Below are 20,831 nucleotides of genomic sequence, written 5' to 3' on the forward strand. Positions count from 1 at the left end.
TGTTAGGGTCATGCTTTTCTGCAGGTTGGATTCCTGCGGAGGTAGAAAAAGACCTTCTAGTCCTGACACTGTCTGCTCCGTGTTCTGCATGGGAGTGAGGGTTCAACCACAGTGTCTTCATCTGTAAGTAGGAGGGTATTAGAAAGACAACACCACAGGCTAGGGTATTGTGGCTGTACCTTCCCGAGGTGGAGATTCAGATGGACCATGAAGAATCTTGTACGTTTATCTCATTGCAGGTTTCTGGAAGTACCAGCACAGTGACGCTCCCTGAAACTTTGCTGTTTGTGTCAACCCTAGATGGAAGCTTGCACGCTGTAAGCAAGAGGACAGGCTCAATCAAATGGACTTTAAAAGAAGGTAATTTGGATTTGGGCCTTGGGTGACGTGGGCATTTGCTCAGCTGCGTCTGGGTAAACATGCTCCAGAAAAAGAGAAAAACAGGTCTGTATTCTTTAACAGAATCTAAAGGGAGAATGAGGTCAAGGAGAGGCGAGGGGATTATGCTGGAAGTATGTGTTTGTGACTCAAATTGTGATTATCTGCTAAACGAATGTGCTGGAGGGGCCCATTTTCTTACTGTGGTGTGCTCTTTTCCCTGATTTTGATTCTGTCAAGTCTTCATGTTTAAATGGCTCTAGGCTTTGTCTATTAATAGCTCTGGCTGGTCTTTAAGGAGATAGGTTACATTTCATTTTTTTCTTAAGTTCTAATGATTAGAATCTTGTAATCATAATTACAAGTAACAACACCCCAAATTGCTCATTTGTTTTCATAAAGAGGCTTAAGTAATTGTGGGTTGCTAGGTTTGATAGCTATCCAAGTTACTCATTTTATTGGGTCTTTATAGGGAGAGAATTGGAAGGCTGAGCTTGTTTTTTGTTGCACCTGCATGCTTCCGTCTTAAATCATGTCTTCCTGGCTGTGGTTAGCAGAGCCGAGTCCTGCAGCTAGGAAATTGGCCTTGATTGCTAATGTCATCTTCCCAGATAAAGCCATTCAGGTGCCTGCATTTGCGACTTTCAGAGTCATCGCTGTCACTCTGTCCGGTAATAACTCTCATTTGGTGTCCCGGGTGAGCGTGGGACCAGCCTGTGCTCTTCCATCACTTGTCTGTGACTCATTCTTTTCAGAAGCACAGCAGATGTTTTTCTCTCCTTAATAAAATGTTCCCAAACACTCTTCTAGATGGGAAAATATTGGCATGTGTCTGAAGGCTCTGCATAATCTTAGCATTTCATCAACAAGTCTCGTTGTTGTCTGTTGACGTTGGAAGCTGGGGACCCCAGGCCTTCCTGCTTCACCTGTGTGGGCCCAGTTCAGACCAGCGCAAATGAAGCAGTGGAAAGGATCTGCCCTCCAAGGGGAGACGTGGACTGCCGGCTTCTGGTCTCAAGAAGGTTCTCTCCTTCATGCCTTTTTACAGTTTTTACCCGAAAGAGGAGTTCTTCCCTTTTCAGCATTTACCATTTTGTCTGGAGATGAAAAACATGTCCAAATATGAACATCAATAAGCCGCAAAAGGACTGAGAGAAACATTATGCTGTTGAATTTTGGGCGCTCATCCCGCAGGGGCTATGTTCTCAGGTGGGATAGACCGCCCTGTTCTGATCTTTTATTTTCCTGCACATGTTGCTTTAAGCTGATTTTCTTTAAGGCTTAATGTCCACAGGTCACCTCAGCTGCCTGTGACATGACTGTATCCTGCTTTGTTTGTCACTTAGCCAGACAAAGAACCGATCAATGTGGTTTTGTTTTCTTTTTTTAGATTTTATTTTAATAATTTTAATGAACATTTACAGAGATTTTGGATTTCCATTCATTCATTGTTGCACTTTTCTTCCTGCCCAGCTCTCCCCCTGCCCCCTGCCCCTGTTCACTCCTCTCTTTGATAAGTAAAAGGAAAAAAAATCTTTCCTGGATATACAATCCCCCTGCACCCCTCCCACCGCCCCAAGTACACTCCACTATGCAACCATAATTGTGGACTCTTGTGATAACCATAATACCCTATCATACATCGCTTTTAAATTATTCTTTCCCTCCTCTGTTTCAATGTAGTATACCCAAATTATCCAGTTTTTCTCAGTCTTACCCCCACCCTGATATCAGTCCCATTTTACAGCAGTGGCACCATGCAGTATTTGTCCTTTTGTGACTGAGATATTTCACTCAGCATAATGTCCTCCAGGCTCACCCATTTTGAATAATATTGCATGAGTTCCTTGTTTTTCAATGCAGCATAGTATTCCATTGTGTGAATATACCACAGCTTCTCTATCCATTCGTTTGTTGATGGGCACCTGGGTTGTTTCCAGCTCTTTGCTATTGTGAACAAAGCCGCGATAAACATGAGTGTGCATATATCTGCTTGGATGTCAGTTATGGTCTCTTTGGGATATATTCCCAATAGTGGAATTGCTGTGTCAAATGGTATCTCTGTTTGCAACTTTTTTTTTTTGTTTGTTTGTTTGCAACTTTTTGAGAAAGTGCCATACTGCCTTCCACAGTGGTTGCACCATTTTACACTCCCAAAAGTGCATAAGGGTTCCAGTTTCTCCACAACCTCGCAAGCATTTGTTGCTTGCCCAATCAGTGTTTTTGCTTCTAACTTAGAATTTAAGGAATTTGCATTTTTTTGTACTACTTTGATAAGAAGTTAGAGGATGTGGTCTGTGTAGGATAGTTTAGAGACACAAAGATGAAAAAGATAGTTGTTGCCCTCATGGAGCTTGCTGTCTGAGGGAGCTAAAAATGGGGACTCGGAACTTCAGCCTGGAGTAGGTAAGGAGCTGTGAGCACACATCTGTCTGGAGGTGGGCTTGTGTGAATGAATGGGGTTTTGCTTGGGAGTGAGGCTGAGAAGGGAGCATCCCAAAGGGTAACTCAGGGTAAGCAAGGAGGCCAGAACATCTGGGATGTCCAGGGATTGGTCCATTGACTGGTCCCATTTACCAGGAGTGTAGGATGCTTCAGCAGGGTATGCTGAGCACTGAGGCATTTTTTTCTCTTGATTGAACAAGAGGTTGGGAGCTATCGGCATGATTGAACTTGGAGGTGGCCCAACAGGTGCTCTGCTTTCAGGAGATTAAATGTGTGGGATGGCTAGAGACAGGAAGGCCAGCCTTCAGAGGGGAGGTGAGGAGGGTGGGAAGGACGTGAGATGTGCCAGAAATAGAATTGGTAGAGCCAGCAACTGATTAAGGGGGTGGGGCAGGGAGGAGGACTTAAAAGACACTTAAAGGAAGAATTAGAGAAATCAGATTAAAGTCTAATGACTTCAAGTAACAATCAGTATGTTCTAATACATATTGTTTATCTAAGAATAAACTCTTAGTAACGTTATGGAACTCGGGTGGTGTAGTCCTTTTGAGCTACTAACGCAGTGGCTACTCATCTCTCACAGTTCAGATGCACCAGGGTGGCTCAGGAGAAGGATGAGAAGTCTTTCTCTGTGCGATTTACAGCCTCAGAAACACAGTGGAGGATCAGCTGTGACTCAGTTCTGACTTGAGAGCTGTGAGTTGAGTATATTAGTTAAATTGGCCATGGATACCAGTAGCCTCAATTTATGTTTCTACGCAAGCCTAGAAACGATATAGTGTAGATAGTAACAGAGAACCTGATTTTTCAATTTCATAATCTGACAGCAATACTTAAAGATTTCAAAATTGCTATTTCTAAATTTGTAGTCACTTTGAGTCAAGATTGATGCCACTGTAATATATTTTAAAATTTCTTTTTAAGCTATTAATAGAAGTAGATTATAAAGGTTTCCAGATGCTGTTATAGGTCCCAAGGATACAGCAAAGGAACAAAATAGACAAAACCCTTGCACATACAGAGATTTCCTTCCAGAGAAGGTAACCAGACAAAGAAAGAAATGAATGGTGAGACGAGCTATAGAGTGAACAAACCAGGAAAGTGCAGTGGTGCGCACTAGCTTGGGAGGGAGCTGCAGTTTTAGGTATGAAAGACCCACAAGAAAGCCTCCTTTGAACACAGACGTAAAGGTGCCATAAAACCAGTTTTTCTGAGCTCATATCATATGACCACAGGATGCCCAAAGGCGGTATTGGAGACGGAAGCGAGGTTTTGGGGCATCGTAGGCAGTCGCCAGTAGTGGGTAGGATGGCGACAACCTTGGAGCAGTCTTGGACACTGGGAGGAATGGTCTTTTGGTGGAGTCCTGGGCACAGATTCACAAGGACCTCATTCAGGCTGCTGTGAGACTCAGTGGATGAACATGCTTGGGTCTTATCTGTTCAAGCAGCTACTGACTGTTCACGTTATCCTCTGATCCCAGTGACATCCCTGTGCTGTGTCTAGAATCAGATAATGGAAGTATTGTGATCCCATACCAGGACTCCATCACAGTGGCAATGCACAGAATGGTCTTGATGTTTTGTATCAGTTCTCCATTGTGTTGAGGCTGCCATATTTGTTATGTTACTGTGGTGTGTTTGTGAGCTGATTTAATTCATGCTGAGCAGTGATGTTGTAAGCAGAGAAGTGAATGTTTGTAGGTTGGATGGTTTGAGTGGTATTGGTTCCCTAGAGCTACCATAACAAATGACCATGAACCTCGTGTCTTAATACAGCAGGACTAATTCTCTCCCAATTCTGAAAGCCAGAACTCCAAATCACCATACTGTTGGGCGTGGCCCCTTCTGGAGGCTTGCAGGAGACCCCCTTCTGTCCCAGGCCTCACCCCTCCAGTCTTCTGAGGCTGCTGCCAGTCCCTGCCGTTCCTCGCTGTGGACATATCCTATAATCTGACTGCTTCATGTCACCTTCTTCCTTATGTATCCCCCACATTATCTTCTTTCTCTCTCTTTAAATTCACTTTATTAAATAGCATGATCACGTTTTATTTAGCTTTTTGTTGTTATTTGCATGCAGGTTTACAGAGCAAGTTGGTTTTCCGTACAACAGTTCTTGTACATTTTGTTTGTGGCATTGATGGCAATCCGCACGACGTGATAGGATTCTGACCACCCCCTCCCTGTGTTTTCAGTTTCCATTCATTCATTTTTCTTTCCCTTCCTGTTTTCTGAGCTTTAGCCCTGAAAGTTGCTTCCCTTTCAATCTCATGAGGGTATATACCCCTCTGGTATTACTGTTCACCTTGTAGGCCTGTCTGTCATTTAGCTCAAAGTTGAGCCATGGAGGTGTTTTCAGTTCTGGCCTTGATCTCATATGGGACTGTTAATGTTCTGGTAGTAAGCAGTTTCAAAACAAGCAAGCCAGTAAACCAGTTGCTGTTATAATGGTACCGATTTATGGTGACCTCATACATGCCAAAGTACAACTGTGCACCATAGAGTTTTTAATGGTTGGGGTGTTTTTTTGTTTTGTTTTCTCCAAATTGATCCCCAGGCCTTTCTTCCAAGATGCCTATTAGTAGAGTCAAACCTCTAACCCTTTGACTGCTAGCTGAGCATATTTACACCACCCAGGGGCCAGATAGAAGACATAACAAAGGCAAAACCCAGAGCTGGGAGTGTTCCAAGGAAGAGCATGCGACTTCTGAGAGTTTGGTGTCGAGTAAGTGGGAGAGAAGAGCGAGCCAAAGGAGATGAGCACAGAGCTATAATGGGGCCAGTTCTGTAGGACAGGAAAGTCCAAGACCCCTCTTACATGAGCTGTTAGTGTAAAAAAGTTTCCAGTATTACCCTGTAATGAAATTTATAGACTAGTAACATACTTAATACAAACAACAACAACAACAAAATTATCCACGTGTTAATCTAAAATGGAATACAAGGAAAGCCAGTTTTAATTCCATACTGGTGGTTTGATATGTGAATGATCAGATGCACGGTGACACTGCCTGTGAGTGGAGTCACTGGATACAGGGCCCACTGACATAGAACCAATGCAGAGTATGGTGACCATGGCAGCATTACCATGGGCACCTATGGTCCAAGATAGTGAATTAGTCTTAGTGACATTTCACACAAAAAAGTACAGTCTTACTGGACTTGTACAGTAGGAGCATTTCACTGTGTGAAATTCTGCCCCCCAAAATATGTACTTGTCTGTAAAGCTCAGACATTCCACCACAAGCAGACATATTAGACATTCTGAAAGGAGCTAGACAGTCGATCCGCACCCTTCTCACTTTGGACCTTGAAGCAGACCATTCTGACATCCTGCAGCGAGAGGGCATCTTGTGCCAAGCATCAGCACTAACGATCCAGCTGAGCCACCATCTGTGCCGTAAGATACCCCCATCTGGGACTCCAGCCTGTGCCTGGGCCTCAGTTAGGGCCAGCGAAGGCTGTCCTGCACCGTGTTATGCATGTGCTGCTTGTCTTGCCAGTTTTCAGTTAGAGATACAACACTTAACCTGTTAGTTCATTGTATTGGGGGAATGATTTGCATGTTGCTAATTGCTTAATAGGAAGGGCTGGTGGTCTAATGGTAAGAAGCTGCACTGCAATCTCAAAGGCGTGTGGTTCAAATCCACCAGCTGCTCTGGGGGAAAAGAATGTAATTATCATGTTGCTGCAAATGACAGCTATAGCCATCCTGTACATGTTTCTAAGCACAGTCGTCAATTTAAAAGTGTGCAGCAACGTGAAACCTGCTGGAGGGTCAGCAATAGGTCATTTCCAACTCAGTGGCACACAACAACATGACAGTTGCTTTATAGCTATCATGTATACATATTTACTTATTTATTTATTTATTGTTTGCTCTTATTATTAGTATAGCACTTATCTGTCAGTTTGCTGTACTAGGCTAATGTATGGGTAGTTGTAATGCTGGAAGCTATTCTATTGATATATCCAATGCAGGACAGTCACCCAGAGTGGACAGATTTCAGCAGACCTCCCAGATTAAGACAGACTAGCGAGCAGGATTGGTCATCCAATATGATATTCTAAAAGAACAAGCCTCTGAAAACCCTATGAGCAATAGAGAAATACAGTACTAAGAGGTAGGTCCCAGATTAGAAGTCACTCAAAATGAGGGGAGATAGCTGCAGGTCTCCTTTAATAATTGGAATGTGGAATATACAGGAAATGTGGAATACAGGAAAACTGGGAGTCGTGTAAAAAAAAAGGAAATGGATTGCATGAAGAATGTGGGATCAGGATTGGAAGACTAGTCAACAACCTGTATTATGCAGACAATACAACTTTGCTTACTGAAGATGAGGAGGATTTAAAACACTTGCTACAGAAGATCAAAGACTACAGCTTTCAATATGGATTGCATCTCAACATCAAGAAGACAGAAATCCTCACCACTGGATCAATAAGCAACATCATGCTAGATGGAGAAAAGATTGAAATGATCAATGGTTTTGTCTAACTTCGATCCTCAGTTAACCCCCTTGGTGCCAGCAGTTAGGTGATCAGGAGACATATTGCTCTGGGAAAGTCTGCAGTCAGGGCCCTCTTCACATTACTGATGAGCAATGATGCAAGTTTGAAGCCTAAAGTGCACCTGATTCAGACTATGGTCTTTTCAATCACTTGCTATGCATCTGAGAACTGGACAATGATGAGAGAATTGATATGTCTGAGTTGTGGTGTTGGAAAAGAGCACTGAGTATTCCGTGGCTTCTTGAACACTCCTCAGCGATCTGTGCCCGCACCAGGAGAACACTGGGGCAGCGTTTGCTATTAGGGAGGACACTGGCTCTATTGAAGCCATCAGGGGAAGCCAAGCAGAGGAGGGAAATGGTCTTACTTGCAAGTGCTGGGCCAAGAATAAACTGATGGAGAACGGAGGAAGCCGAGAGACCAGTCAGGAATCCACTGCAGCCGTCTAGACAAGGAGGATGCTGGTGGGGGCCCGGGGGCCCACGGGCACCAGAGCGGAATGGAAGGAACCCACTCATTGCTGCCGGTTTTGGTTTACTCATGAACCAAAACCTAGATGCCATCGGCTTGACTCCGATTCCTGGAACCTCATGTGTGTCAAAGTGGAACTGTGCTCAGTAGAGGCTTCTGTGGCTGATTCGTCACAGGGAGACCAGCCGGCCTTTCTTCCTACACACCTCTGAGCGAACCCAGGCCCCCAGCATTTCAGTTGGCAGCCAAGCATGTGAACTCCTAACAAGGAGAGCTTTGGCTCTTTTGTCCCGATCAAACAGGCTCTTCGGCACATATACCTGTTAGTCCACTTCACGGTTTCTTAACAGTTGACTTTTTTTCAGGAGCCGATGTATTGTTGGTTTTTTCCCCTCCTCTTCTTCCCCCACCCTCCTCAGCCCCCGAATAGTTTTGGCAGGTGCTTTTGTTCCTCAACAAAACATGTGGTGGTGTTCCCAGAAGCAGAGGTTTCCTACAGCATGGCTGCACACTGCAAACTGAGTAGAGAAGGCAGGTTTTATTTCTTTTCAGAAACTAATTTGAGTTTTGACACTTTAGGTGTGATCTTTCTGAGCTGTAATTTTGTAATTGTAGCAGCGTCACTGTCTGTCTCTCTATGATTTCACTTGTCAACATGGTCGGTTATGTTTTATTTCTGCACTTTTAGTTCAAATGAGAATGTTGAGATCGTGGTTTCTTTGAAATTACCTTTACAGAGCTTCCTTTGGCTTAATGGAGTTTAAAGGATTTTTAACAAGAATAATGGTTTGTAGTTTCTGCACTCAACCTTGAAATACTAATTAATGTTATACTCGGATCACTCAAGTTTTCATCAAATGACAGCTTTTCCTTAGCAACCCTGTACCCATTCCCTGCTGTCTCTTTTTTGTGGTTGTAGTTGTTAGATGCTGTCGACTATGACTCATAGTGACCCTGTGAACAACAGATCTGAACCTTTCTCTAGTCTAAGCCATCTGCATCATCTCTGATGTGTTTAAGTCATTACAGTCACAGTCATTGTGTCAGTCTGTCTTGTCGAGAGTTTCCCTCTCTTGATGATTCTCTACCTTTCCAAGCTTGATGTCTTTTTCCAAAGAATGGCCCTTCCTAGCAGCGTGCCCAGACTATATGAGACAAACTTCCACCCACCATTCTTGCTTCTAAGGAGCAAAATGGTTGCACTTTCTGGAGGTTGTTTGTCCATCTATGGGATATTCAGTACTCTTCTCCAACAGCACAGCTCAAAAGCATTGATTCTTCTTCTGTCATACTTATTTGTCAAACTTTCAGATGCCACTCTAACACTAATATGTAATATAGCTACTAGCTTCTTTCCTAAATAGACTCAGACTCTTGAGATGTCCTTTGAATGGTCAGTATCAGAGATTTATGATGAGGGGTGTTTCCTAACAAAATTCTTGCTACTGAGCCCTTTTTGATGCATAAAAACCCTATAGAACCGAATTGAACTGCCTTGTAGGGTTTCCAAGGCTGTAATCTTTGCATGAGTACTTCACCAGATTTTTTTCCTCTCTTGGAGCAATGGGTGGGTTTGAACCACTTTTCATTTAATAGGTAAGCACTTAACCATTGTGCCCTTAGAGCTCCTTAAACCAAAATTAGTTTCCCTTTCTGAATGGCAGCTACCTGCTGTACTTTCTTCTCTGTGCCAACAAGAGTCCTTCTTGTTCCTCCAGAGTGGAATATGATGTTTTCCTCCCCTTTCCTGTTTATGGCCAGTTGGTCATTAAGTCCTGCCTGGTAGACTTAAAAGGAATCTCTCAAATCCAACTCCTCCCTGCACCATTGCTACTGTCCCGGGCAGGTTTTTGTTAAGAGTATCCACAGCAGAGCATCCACCATCTGAGCAGTGTCTATGCGTACCTTTTAGTGGCACTGCTTACGTTCTTCAAGTTGTACCCATTCTCCTCCTCCTGCTCTGAGTTCTTGCTCCTCTTGTAAAATAAACTCACTGCCCCCTAAAGTTTCGTTCCAATCTCTTGAGTTGCTGTTGGCAGTTTGATCCATATAGATAGGTAGGAAGAGAAAGAATGTGCAAGGCAGATATTTGGTGTTAAGGTAAACAGTTTTTTATTTCTTAGAAGACTTCAGGGGATATTGTTATTTTAAGGTTAAGGGTTATCTTAGGGGTTCATCTAGCCTCTATAGCTTAAGAAAGTTGGAAGTCCATGAGAATTTCAAATTCTGGTGTGGCGTTGTTTTTTTTTTTTTTACCATTCTTCCCCCTCCCTAGTTTATTTACAGAATTCTAATACAAATGCAAACAAATTCTTTCAATTTCCATCACTCCCTCCATCAAATTGTACAGCCCAATGATTAATCCCCTCTTCACCCTGTACATCCACAACCCTTTGCTTCCAGACTCTCCCACCCCTCTTGGATCTTTATACTCAAATTCTGTTTCAATTTCCCTGTTTTGTCAGAATTCTTTTATGGCATCTTAAATGAAAATGTTTAGCACTGGCTACTGGGCACTATTCAGTTCTTCTGATCTCTTGGCAAAGGAGACAGTTGTTCCTGGAAGCAGTGAGCTATGAACAGTGCGTCTCCTCTTTCCCCAGTTACTCCAGACACACAGACCATTGTCATGACTTGAATGGTTGTTTACAAACTTTTCAGACCTTCAGCACTACACCATCAACTGAGCTAGAACAAAAACATGAAAATCTGTTACTACCATGAAACGATGATCCTAAACCAAGGAACCAAATCCCATGAGGTGTTTGGTTGTATATGGGCAGCCTCAGCAGTGATTCTGGCTTCACATCTGTTTCCTAGACAATTGCGACAGCCTCCTTTCCACCATGTTGCCTGATTGCCGTCCCATCTAATGACCCGCACCTGTCCACCATCCTCCGCACCAGACCACCATCCTCCCCACCTGACCACCGCCCCGCCTGACCTCTATCCTCCGCCTGACTACCATCCTCCACCTGACCACCCTCCTGCCTGACCACCATCCTCCCCACCTGACTACTTGTCTCGTCCTCCAGCTCACCCATGACACACTGTCATCAGAGAATTCGCCTGCAAAGACTAGTCAGGCCCCTGCAGCCTTGGTAAACACTCTCGTGTTGCTTCAGTGTTGTCTACAGCAGTGCTGCTCCCAGGGAGGGCTTGCCTGCCTGCACACCCTTGTTACCTCTACTGTGGATTAGAAATTTTATACAGCTGCCCTTGACTTTGGCTCGTGTAAGCAGCACACAGGGTCAGAGCTAAGTGTGGTGTGCGAGACTGGCCTCAGTCTGGCTCTCACCCACCTCTCCAGCCTCAAGTCCTTTTCCTCCTTCCCACCTCCATACAGTTCCTTTCCAGGCCTCAGAGACCTGCTGTACTGGCTAAGCTTTGGTTCCTTTAAGACTCCTCACAGGTCACCTGCTCAGCTTCCTAAGGCAGCGAGGGCCCACCGCGCTGGGTCTAGAGCTCCCTGGTGAAATCTCTGTTATGACATTCCCTGCTTATACTGTGAGTTTTCATTTATGTCTTCCTTCCCAGTGAGCCTTCTCTTTGAGCCTCTTTGGGAGGCCCTGCTCCTCGACTCTGGATTGCTTGTCTCCTGAGTCAAGGCCACCACTGGCTCCGGTTCCAGTTCTTGCGCTTGAGTTCTCTCTGCCCTTGTTCTCGGCTCCTGGCACTGTGTTCTTTGCTCTGGAAGAGGCAGGGCTTGTCTTCAGAGGTGAGATAGAAGCACAAGAGAAGTTGAGAAGAGGGATGACATTTGGTAATCCTTTTCTTTTGTTTCTCTTGAGGTGTTTTCTAGGCTGAGGATGTTCATCATCTACCTTTGCACTTCACTGTCTAGAACAGTGTTCATTTCCTCACCATTGTTTTGGAGCACTGAAAAATAAGTTTTAGAAAAGTGAACTGGGGGGGTGAGTAGGGAGGAAAATGTGCAACAACGAATGAATGGAAATCCAAGTTTTCTATAAACTTTGGTTAAAATTTCAATTAAAATAAAATTTAAAAAAGAGAAAAGTAAGTTTATGAATGAGGTTCATTTCTGCTTTTGAGAGTATCATAAACATGGCTTCTCTTATATTTTACTTTCTTTCCACTTTACATATTTTGTTTTGTAGTGAATTTATTATTTTAATTAGTCTTTATTGTTGAAAAAGTAATATAAACACACTTAAAAAAAAGACTTAAATAACATAAAGGTTAGAAAAGTTTTCATCTATGGAGTCGTTGTTATGTGCCGTTGAGTCACTTGGAACTCAGAGACCCTCTGTACAACAGTGCTAAACCCTGCCCTACCCTGTGCCAACCTTATTTCTTTGATGCATCTACCTCCATTACCTCAGTCACTGAATCAGTCCATCTCATTGAGGGTCTTTCTCTCTTGTGCTGTCCCTCCCTCCTTCCAAACATGATGTCCCTCTCTAAGGACTGGTCATTCCTTGCAACATGCCTAAAATATGTCAGATGAAGCCTCAGAATTACTGTCTCCAAGGAGCAACCTCGTCTCACCCTCTCCAGGATGAACTTGTTTGTTCTCCTAGCAGTTCATGGTATATTCAATACTTGTCTCCAGCACCACAGCTCAGAGGCATCAATTCTCCTTCTATCGACCATAGTCATTGTCCAGCTTTCTGATGCATAACAAGTAATTGCAAAGACTATGGCCTGGATCCGGCACACCTTAGTCTTCAAACTGACATCATTGCTCTGCAGTACTCTGAAGAGGTCCCTGACAGTTGACTTTCCAGTGCAACTCATCTTTTGATCTCCTGGCTGCTGGTACCAGGAGTGTTGATAGTGGAACAAAGCAAACTTAAGCTGTTAACAATCTCAATCTCTTCACTGTCTGTTATGATGCTGCCAATCTGCCCAGTGGAATCTTTGTTCTCTTGATGTTGATCTTCAATCCATATTGAAGGTTGCATTACTTGACCTTCTTCAGCAACGGCTTCAGATCCTCCTGAGTTTCAGCAAGCTGGGTTGTGTCATCTGCATAATGCACTAACCACCATTATAATTTAATTTCTTTCCAGAAATACTCTGTTCATATTAGCATTTAGCTGATTTTCTTATTTATTGGTAGATAGAAATATGCCACATACATGCTTGTTTTTTATCTTTTTTTGGTACACATTAACATAAAAAAGGTAATTCCCTTTTCACACCTCCAACCTTGCTTGCTGAAAGTGAGGAGGACTTGAAGCACTTGTTGCAGAAGATCCAGGAATACAACCTTCAGTACGGATGGCATCTCAATGTCAGAAAAACAAAGATTCTCACCACTGGACCAATAGACAGCATCATGATGGATGGAGAAATTGAAATTGCCAACAGCTTCATCTTGCTTGGATCCACAGTTAACACCGTTGGTGCCAGCAGTCAGGAAATAAGGAGATGCATTCCACTGGAAAAATCTGCAGTTAGGTAACTTTCCAAATTATGGAGGAGTAGTGACGTCAGTGTGAAGACTACGGTGTATCTGATTTAGGCCAGAGTATTTCTGATTACTAGCTATGTATCCAAGAGCTGGACGGTTAATAAGGATGACAGGAAAAGAATTTGACGCCCTTGAGCTGTGGTGTTGAAGAGCACTGAACATCCCATGGACGGCCAAGAGAACAAACTTGGAGAGTTTGTCTTAGAGAGGGTGCAGTTGGAGTGCTCTTTGAAGGCAAGAATGATGAGGTTTCACCTCACATACTTTGGGCATATTGCTAGCAGGCGCTATGAGAAGGATATGATGATCAGAAAGGGGCCAGTGAAGGAGAGAATGACCCTCCACCAGGTGGACTGACATGGTGACTGCTGCAATGGGCTTGTGTATCAGGAAGTGTGAGGATGGCGACTCAACGGCACCTAACAACAGCAATATTACAATTTAATATATCCTACGGCTTATCATGAAAAATGTCTAACATACCTAAATGTAGAGAAAATAGTATAACAAACCCCTGTTCTATAACTCAGCTTGAAGTACCAACTCATGCCCACTCCGGTTCACCTTTAGCCTCACGCGTTTCCCTCTTCATTGATAGAATTTGCTTCCAAGCAATGCCTCCACCGTTTTGGACAACAATGTTTTAAGTGGTTGCTTTAATGTGCTGTCAAGTTGACTACTACTCATAGTGACCCTGTGAAAAAATGCTCTGATCCTTGCCCTGTCCTCACCAACCTCACTGTCCCTGACACACCAGACCCCATTGCCAGAGTCACTGTGTCAATCCATATCATCCAGGGTCTTCCACAGTCAACACCTTTGCCAGCAGTAGTCAGGAAATCAAAAGACGAGGTGTAGTGGGGAAAATCTGCTGTCAAGGTCTTCTCCAGTGTGCTAAAGAGTAACAGTATCAGTCTAGAGACTAAGGTGTGCCTGAACAACGCTAGGTATGGCCACATCTTAGCTAGCAGTTGCCATGTTACAGTGTAGACTTGAGCTCTGAAGGGTGTTCTTTGCAGTGTTGTTTGTTGTCATTGTTACAGTACCTGATATAGCACCTACCTCCCACCCTATGACTTAGTTATCTTTGGGTGTCTCTGTGGTTCATCTTTGTTCATCCTTGTTCATCTTTGGGTGTCTCTGTGGTTTGATGGCATTTCCGTGACCTGAGAACAAATGCAGTGAAGCTCTTCCATCCGAGAGGCACGCGGGCTGAGGGCATATCATTTAACTGTGCTGTTGCCCCACTTTATTTCCTTCATTTTTTACTTGCACATTCAACGTGCATTTTCAGTTCTGAATCTCTACTGCCGAAATGACGGTAAGAGGAAGAGTAGAACTCAGTAGGCTTTTGTAGACCATTTTCCCGATTACTTTCCTATTTTTACTTTGTCATCTTTGTCAAACATGGCATTTTGTGAACTGCAAAGGTTACATCCACTGAACATCCCTTCTCACTTCTGATGAGATTTAGAATTTGAGGAGCTTTTGGTTAGGTTTCGGTTTGAAAAAAGTTCTACTTATGAAAGTGAACTTTGAGGAATATCTGAGATTTTCTGTCATAGACTTTGGACTTAACAGTTTGAATGTAAGTTTAAGATTTAGATAAAGAAGCATCTTTAGTTTTGAGAGAAAGAATGAGCTTTGAGGACACAGCAGCATTTCCTAACTGGGCCACTTCAGTTCAGGAAACATTCCTGAAAGCCTTGAGTTTTAAGGTAAGGGAGGTTGGATGACTTCATGTCTGCCAATAAATTCTATAAAACTCTATATTAGAAGCCCCCCAAGCATATTCTTTTTTATTTTATTTATTTAATTGGGATTTTAATGAAAGTTTACCGAGAACTTGGATTTCCATTCATTCGTTGTTGCACATTTTCCTCCCTGCCCACCCTTCCCCCCATCTAAGCATATTCTTGAGGAAATGGCTGTTGGAAGCATTATGAATACCTTTCTGGTTTCACTGTTATCTGTCATCTAGAATGAAAATCTCCATGTTATCTTTGCCTTGTTTTTGTTTTTTAAATCATCTTTATCTGATTGAGAATAAGTCTTTCTGATTTCTCCCCTCTTCCTGATTACTGACTACCCCGTCCCCACTTCTGCCCCTTCTCTGGCTCAGGCCCATCCTGCTTGGGTTACTGCTTCACATTGCTTGCAACCCTGTGCAGCTCAGCTCCTCTGGTCTCTTTTCTAGATCGCTTTGTATTCTGAACCCTCCTTGTCTAACTTCCATTCCACAGGATTTCTCTTTGTCACAGCCACCCGAGCGTCCTCAGTGCCCACCACACCACATGGTAAAGTTTGTAAGACTTTTCTTCTACACGACCTCGCTGCCTGTTGTCTGAGCTTATTTGTCCTGCTCGCCCCCCAGCACGCGCCACTGTGCAGCCCGTGTCTTCGTTCCCACACACAAGGCAGTGATCCCTTGCCTGTGTTGTCTTGTCCCCACACTGCGTCAGCCGTCCTCGTGAACTCGTTCCTCCCGAGTGTGCCAGGCCTCACAGATTGTTGAGCCTGGGAAATCCTGTGGTTGTCGCGGTGTGAAGCGTGCATTACAGCAGTTCATTATGTACTGTTTCATTTGTGTTTAGCTGTGTGAGTCAAATCACAAGCTCCTTTGTGTATCCGCCATACCACTTAACAGAGAGCTGTGCTGACAGCGAATGCCTGATATGTGTATTTGAGATGTGTAATTGCTAGTAGTTTACAACCTCCTTAAAAAAAAGTGAAAATGAAAGAAATAAGCCCTTGAACATTTATCATTCAGGCTGAGACTTCATTTGTAGTTGATCCTTAAATACCTTTTCCAGTTGTTTTATTGTGATTTGAATGAAAGTGTGAATCAGAGATGATGAGGATGGCACAGGACAGGACTAGCTTCAGCGCTGTTACTGTGAACCATAATCAACTTGACTGCACCTAACAACAGCAGCAAAAAATACAAAACACTGTGTTTTTCCTTCAGTCATTCATAGGCATTTTGCTTTCTGACGTTAACTATAATACCCACATGTGATCACACTTTTCCTGCTTTCTCCTTGTAATTCTCCTTTCCCTTAATCCATCTCTGTACCCTCTTCCTGCTTTCCATGTTTTATCCCCGTATGAGTGCTGCTCTTTTGACCTTGTGTCGTTGGTTGTTCAAGGGAGATTCATGCTGTTAGCGGTCACCTTTTGAAAGGCTAACTCAGAACATTCCTAAGTGTTACTAGGGATGTTGTGTGAAGGAGACACATGTGTTCAAGCATGTGCATCGGGAGCACATGGAAGGGGCTAGTTTGGAGAAGGCCTGGCCACACCATGACTTCACACTCATCCCAGCACATCAGTCCCTCCCCAGGTATGGGGGTTGGATGGGTGGGTGTGCTTTAGAAAGAAGACTGAGGTGGAGGAGGGCAAGGAAGCCAGTATTAATCTAGATACCGCTGAGAAGGGTATGTTCCAGAAATATCTGTGCTCATCTAGGAAAGAGAACGACCTGGTTAAGGTTCCTTGAGCAGCAGTCAAATGAGCAACCTGTTCTTGTGGCTTCTGTAATCAAAGGGCTCTTATTTCTTCCTGCATGGAAGATAATCTGCCCAGAGCTACCTCTGGAGAGAAGGCTGTTGGCCCCGAGCTCTGTTTGGTAACAGTTGTTTAAATTCTGGTTGATTTCATCAAAGACCTTGTTTTGGGCTTTGGCTGACTTGTTCTGAGGTGCCGTTGAGTTAACTGACTCATAGCAGCCCTGTGAACAACACATCTGAACCTTGCCTTGTTCTGCACCATCCGTAGGGTCTCTGATATGCTGGAGCACATTCCTGCAGTCACTTTGTCTCACTGAGCGTCCTGCTTTCCCCCTCCTCTCCTGTCTCAGCACTCCTCCCCCTGCCCTTTTCGTTTCTGATAGTCTGATGTTTAATAAAGCTTGTCATGGCGTGTGTAGGGAGGGCGTGAGGGTGGGGGCTCACGTTCTTTGTTGCATTTTCTCCACTACCTTTGCAAACTGGTTGGGGCAGGAACTTCCAGATCTGTACTACAGTTGTTAGCAGAACAAACTTTTCATTCCAACCTAGTAGAAAGTTCCCCTTAAATATTTTATGTTAAGTTGCTGTTGCTCTTTTTAACTTTGCATTTTAGAAAATGTTGCCATGTACAAAAGAAGCTTCCAAAAGGACCTTCAAGGGTGAACAGAAGCCCCATGCCTGCGCAGTTCTTGTTAGCTTTCATCATGGAGGGTTCTGCAGGGGAATAGCTTTTCCATTAGGAAAGATTTCCTTGGATGACTCTTCTGTAATCAATATTGACTTTAAATTATTGACTTGCTTTCCTTTTGCAAACAGGATCACTTACTAAGTATGCAGGAGTACAGACCTGGCCAGCACTCTCATTACCTCTGTGTATAGTTTCCAGTCGACAGAATACATGGTCCTTGTCCCTTCAGAGGGCTTAACATTTGATCCAGTTCCCCAGACATTGAGAACTCTAGATGATACAGGCAATTAAGTGCTTGTCCCTTGAGAACTGAGACCAGGGCCTCTTAAGTACATGCCAAGCGCTGTGGGTAGTTAGCCTTTTGATTTTGTGGAGAACGGGACCTTTGAGCTGGCCCAAATGGTTAAGATAGAGGGGAAGTGAGACAGCTCATGGTAAGCACAGAGACCAATATGAAAGCTTGAGATAAATTAGGAAGAGGTATGATTGAGAGTTAATAATGAAGAATCATGCACACCAAAGTTGATAGCAGTGTTATTCACAATAGCAAAAAAATAGAAACAGCCAAATACCCATCAGCAGACGAATGGATTGGGGAATTATGGTACATTCACACAGTGGAATACTATACAACACTAAGGAACAATTTTGTAAAATACTAACATGGAAGAATCTAGAGAGCATTTGCTACTAACTCATCCTCTAAAGGACAAACACTGCGTAAGACCATTATTGTAAAAATAGAATGTTAACTAGTAAAATTGTGTATAAATATCCAAGAGGGGAAGGGGGCGGGAAAAGGAGAAGGGTGGAAATTAGGAGGATAGCAGAGCTTAGTGGGCAGATGAGGGAGGGGAGTGTGAAGGAAAAGGAAAGATTCAGTGGGGACCGAAAAACACAGAGTAATAATTGGTGTAGATCAATAGTAACTAATTTTATACAGTATAGTGTGTACTGATGATTGTATGAAACACAATGTAAATAAAAGGTTGTATAAAACACATTGTACATGAATAAAATACAATATATCTGAATGATTACATGAAACACAATGTAAATGAAAGATTGTACAAAACACAGTGCACATGAATGAAAAACAATATAAACAAATTACTGTCTGCAACCCAATCTAAAACATAGTGAAGAAACAAGCCAGGTTATGGAGCACCTAAATACTCAGGCCGGTAAAGCCCTTCTAGGGGGTTGACTGCAAATTCACAGGGACACTGCCATTTGTTTCTAAATTTCGAGGAAAATATGGTGATACTCAGCAAGTGACAAATACCATGTGAACTCTTAGCTCAAGCTAGCTACTGTTTCCACACTAGACTGAGCTGCATTACTTTTGATAGTATCATCTCCTTACAAAGCTGGACTTTATTGGCTGATACTGTATTCAAATACCATGTGAAAATCTTTGTGGAACGTTAATAAGAGTAGTGTATCCAGTCTGATTATAAAGTTTAGAAATGGTGTGGCACCCAGAAGGTACACATATCCCATTAGTTAAGTGATTTGGGTTATTTAAGAATGAAATCATTTTTTTCTATTTATTTGTAGTTTTGTTGTGTTTAAAGCTTGCTACTATACTGTTAAAGAGCTCTGGTAACCTAGTGATAAGCTGCGCAGCAATCCCAAAGACATACAGTTCAAATCCACCAGATGCTCCATAGGAGAAGAAATGGCACTCTCCTCTCGTGCAGTTAAGTGCCTCTGAAAACCCGCTGGAGGGTCAGCTGTGGGTTGGTTCCAACTTGACAGTACACAGCAACTATACTCTTAGGACTTACTTCTTACGTTGTTTGGACTATCCATTTAATAAATGGAACCGTTGGGTACTTTTTGGGCATGTGTTCTATGAAAAAAGTACAGAGGCCTTACAGGTGACATAACCAAGATAATCTGAGAACTTCAGATTAAAGACTACAGAGAAAGGAGGTATTCAGGAGACAGAGAGAAGCCATTGTAGGGTTGTATGTGGGGGGAAAGCCATGAACAGATGTCTTTTTATTCAGTCACCTCAAACACGGGGTAGAGGTTGTATCTAAGGGGGCAGAGATCCGAGAGATTGGCTTATAAACCAGGGACGCTCCAGTGTCTGTGGAGTTGGGCTGATAATACAAAGGTGGTGCCTTTGTGGCAGTTCAGATCCACCAACTGCTAGGGAGAAAGCTGAGCAGTCACCTCCTGTGCAATTTACGACCTCCTGAACGCACGCTCAAGGGTCAATCAAAAGGTGATTCTGACTCAACGACAAGGAGTTGAGTCAGCGAGTTGGGTAAACCAGCGGTAACTGCCAAATTTTGGTAGTGGTCAAGAGATGGAAAGGGGAACATAAATGTTGACTGTTTAGGAGGTCAAGTCTTAAAGGTTCCACCACTCCCCACCACCATTGAGAAAGCTTCAACTTGTAGCAATTGCCCACTGGGTTTTCGAGGCTGTAAATCTTTAAGGGAAGAGATTGTTTGCCCACCTGTCTCCCATGGAGTAGCTTGTGGATTTTCACTAATGATCTCTCAATTAGCAGGCCAATCCATCACACATGTCAGCCTTACATGAATGGCACTGGAGCTCTGCAAGGGAAGAGAGAGTTAGAGAGAGGAACAGTCACAGACAACTATGAGTTTCCATATTGTGTGACTTAGTGGATGTGGGGCCAGCCACTTGGGGACGGTAAAAGGAGGAGCAAGCTCTAGAGGATTGGTTTCAGAGGATGAGATACCCCTTAAGTGGTTGGAAAGGGAACCAGCAACATAGACTTGAAGGAAGAATATTATCAAATGCCTTGGAGATATCTAATAAGAAAGGTTGGTTAGATTTGATCACCACAACCAGACAAGGGAAGTTTCGATCTTGTTCTAAAGGTGGAAGCCAGAGGGAAGGGATTGGAAGGCAGCATAGAGGTAATGAACCCAGAGTGTAGAGCGATGGCTCTCCAGATGGCTCTACTCCAGAACCATGTGCTTAAAAGCAAATGCCCTGGTATGTGCACAGAATCAGGTCATGGGAGACGGACTAGGAATCTACACATAACGTTATATATTATATCCACTTTGGAGACGGTTTGGCAGTTTCTTGTAAAGTCAAGTGTAAAAAATATGACTAAGTCTTTCCACATCTAGGAATTTTCCCAAGAGAAATAAAAACATTGATCTACATAATGACTTGTACATGAATATTTATAGCAGCTTCTCCCCACCCCCAATAACCCAAAGCTGGAAACAACTCCAAATGTCCATCAGCAGGTAAAAGGATAAACAAATTATGCTATATCCATACACTCAGATGCTACTCAGACTGATGAAATCACTGATAGAAGTGATTCACATAACAATAGGGATGCATTTCAGAAAATGTTACACAGAGATGAAAGACAGACACAACAAGAG

The 20,831-nt window shown here is 43.3% G+C and overlaps 1 protein-coding gene across 1 annotated transcript in view; it reads left to right on the forward strand.

The window, feature by feature from the left end:
- The first annotated feature begins 246 nt into the window (after positions 1–246).
- ERN1 (endoplasmic reticulum to nucleus signaling 1) overlaps positions 247–20,831 on the forward strand; it is a 64,011-nt gene continuing 43,426 nt past the window's right edge. Inside the window, exon 1 of the mRNA XM_006886281.1 lies at positions 247–360. The gene's annotated coding sequence lies outside the window, so the exon portion shown is untranslated. The remainder of the gene's footprint in view (positions 361–20,831) is intronic.

This window comes from Elephantulus edwardii, unplaced genomic scaffold (genome assembly GCF_000299155.1).
Source record: "Elephantulus edwardii isolate Elephantulus edwardi_28Jun2011 unplaced genomic scaffold, EleEdw1.0 scaffold00048, whole genome shotgun sequence".
Taxonomy (NCBI): Eukaryota; Metazoa; Chordata; class Mammalia; order Macroscelidea; family Macroscelididae; genus Elephantulus; species Elephantulus edwardii.